We start from the raw sequence: 3,422 nt of genomic DNA, 5'->3' as shown, positions 1-3,422 counted from the left end.
AGGCCCAGACAGCAGCTGAAATCTCTGAGTAGTTATTCTGCTTATTACCGCCTCTCATCAGCATGAATGAATGTTAGTTTATTCACCTACATTACCAGATGATGAAGCCAGGATGAACATTACAGCAAGACAATGATCCCAAACACAGCCAATGAAACTCTTAATTAGTTTTAGAAAAGAAAATACTAAAGTTGCCAGAACACTAAAAAGAAAAATTGCTGCTTGTTCATACTATGTATTTAAAATGAGTTGAAACAACACAATTCTTAAATTTTGTCTCAGAAAATATATTTCTAAAGGTGCTGTAGACTTGAAATGTTTCACCAGATGTCGTTAACGACCAAAGTCATCCATTCCTAGAAAGAAAACAAACAAATTACTTGTGTAATAATTGCGTAAACAAATAAAATGACACAGGAAAAAGTATTGAACACATGAAGGAAGGAAGGTGTAGAAAGGCGTGGAAGGCCCAGACAGCAGATGAAATATCTTAGTAGTTATTTAGTTATTCATTGTAAATGATTATTATCTGCCTGATTTTATTTGCCTCATCTACATCACCAGATGAATAAACCAGGATGACCATTTCACCAAGACAATGATCCTAAACACAGCCTAGGAAACTCTAAACTGGCTTCAGAAAAGAAAAGAAAGTGGCTAGAATGGCCCGGCCAATCACCTGAGTTGAATCCAAAATATCCGCATTAATAGAGGAGACAAACAGAACCATCAAGATTTTTAGACTATGTTGAGGTATGGGAAAACTACACCTGAGCAATGCATGCGACTATATTCTGCATACAAGAGATGTCTTTAACCTGGCATTAGCTAAAAAAAAAATGGGGCTTTAAAACTATGTCAGTGATTTCTTTTTGTCAGTTTTACATTAACAGCTCCTTTAGACTTATTGTCTCCTTGGAATTGTAAGGTTCTCTCTGGGTTCTGAATGATTTTGAGATATTGAGCTTCAAAGTTTTTGAATTCCATAGCAAACAATATGTGTGTAACAATCGTTTTTTAAATAACAATCTTAAAATGTAAACACCCTATTAAATGACAACTTATTTACATTATGAGATGTTTTTTATATAAGAACTTGTCAATAACTCAATTTTGACAAAAATGTCAGATAGAACCCTATGATTCTAAGGTGACGTCATACATATCTACTATCAAAAGTCATGCTGTCTTCAAAACCCGCTGTATATAAATGCATAGTTTGATGCGTAAACATGTTTCGTTTTCTACTTTGAAATCAAATTTAAAACACCAGGAGAGTATATCCCACAAAATAGCTGTGCAAATATAAGCACAGATGCCTTTAAACTGCAAGGTAAGCTCCCAGAGCTTTGCCCCAAATCTGCCTCCAAGTCCACGTTAATAAATGTTTTACAGTGCTGGTGTGTCTAAGCCACATGCAATGTAGCTATAATGCACATTCCAAAACCAGACTGTATCAAAGACTATTAAAATGTAATGTTTTAAAGTCTGCTTGCACTTTTTAAAAATGCATATATTAATGTATACACTCACCGGCCACTTTATTAGGTACACAACACTAGTACAGGTTGGACCTCCTTTGTCTTCAGGACTGCGTGTCATAGATTCAACAAGGTGCTGGAAATATTCCTCAGAGATTTAGCTCCTAGTTGACATGATAGCATTACGCAGTTGCTGCAGATTTGTCGGCTGCACATCCATGATGCCAATCTCCCGTTCCACCACATCCCAAAGGTGCATATTGGATTGAGTTCTGGTGACTGTGGAGGCCATTTGAGAACTCATTGTCATGAATTATCCTGCTGGAAGTAGCCATCAGAAGATGTGTACACTCTGGTCATGAAGGGTTGGACATGGTCAGTAACAATACTCAAGTAGGTTGTGGTGTGGACACGATGCAAGATGTATATATTATCTGCAAGATAACTTTTCTCATAATATATTTACACGTACACAAAGAGAAACACTGCAAAAAAATATGTTTTTCTGTCTTGTTTCTAGTCCAAATATCTAAAAATTCTTAAAATCAGAAAGCATTATCTAGACAAGTAAAACCTATTGTTTTGTTTTCAAGTTAAAGTGGGTTTTTCCTAATAACAAGCTAAATAATCTGTCAATGGGGTAAGTCAAATAATCTTGTTTTGGTTTTAAATAAGATTACTTGGTTTAGCCCCTTGGTAGATTTTCAGTTGTCTTGTTTTAAGAAAACACCCACTTAATTTAGACTTATCATTTGTGAAAACTATTTTTTCTACTTGTCAAGATTTTGGATCTTTGGACCAGAGGCAAGACACAAACTCTAAGCTGTTTTTTTATATATATATATATTTTCCAGTGCAGAAATAATGACAAAATGCTGTTAATTTACTCCCCCTCAGGCAATCCAAGATGAAGGTGACTTTTTCTTTAGTAGAGCATAAATATTTAGCTGAAAATTGAGATCCTTTGCAACCTGCAGAGTAAAAAGAAAAAAACAAATACAGGCAAAACAAAATTAATACCCATGCATGGTCTTATGAAATAAACCCTCAGTCTGTGCAAGAAACATAAGTATTTGTTAATCCACAGGCAAATCTACAAATGTGATGATTCTGCATCCAGTATAAGTAAATTAAGGGCTGTTTCGATAGTACAATACAACTCGCATACTTTTATATAAGTATTATTATTTGTATTTCTCATTATACAATTAAACACTTGCACATAAACCATCTAAATGTGTGTGTGTGTGTCTGTGTGTGGGTACACTCACCGGCCACTTTATTAGGTACACCTATCCAACTGCTCGTTAACGTAAATTCCTAATCAGCCAATCACATGGCAGCAGCTCAATGCATTTAGGCAAGACGATCTGTTTTAGTTCAAACCGAGCATCAGAATGGGGAAGAAAGGGGATTTAAGTGATTTTGAACGTAGCATGGTTGTTGGTGCCAGACAAGCTGGTCTGAGTATTTCAGAAACTGCTGATTTACTGGAATTTTCACGCACAACCATCTCTAGGGTTTACAGAGAATGATATGCAGTGAGCGGCAGTTCTGTGGGCGCAAATGCCCAGCCAGAGGTCAGAGGAGAATGGCCAGACTGGTTCCAGCTGATAGAAAGGCAACAGTAACTCAAATAAGGACCCGTTACATCCGAGGAAGAGCCACAGCGCCACAGCATACCTGAGTATTGTTGCTGACCATATCCATCCCTTCTTTACCACAGTGTTTCCATCTTCTGATGGCTACTTCCAGCAGGATAACGCACCATGTCAGAAAGCGTGAATCATCTCAGACTGGTTTCTTGAACATGACAATGAGTTCACTGTACTCAAATGGCCTCCACGGTCACCAATTCTCAATCCACTAGAGCACCTTTGGCATGTGGTGGAACGGGAGAGTCCCATCATGGATGTGCAGTCGACTGCGTGATGCTATCAT

The sequence above is a fragment of the Danio rerio genome, chromosome 7 (assembly GCF_049306965.1).
Source record: "Danio rerio strain Tuebingen ecotype United States chromosome 7, GRCz12tu, whole genome shotgun sequence".
NCBI classification, from domain to species: domain Eukaryota; kingdom Metazoa; phylum Chordata; class Actinopteri; order Cypriniformes; family Danionidae; genus Danio; species Danio rerio.
Note: the sequence above shows the minus strand (reverse complement) of the source record.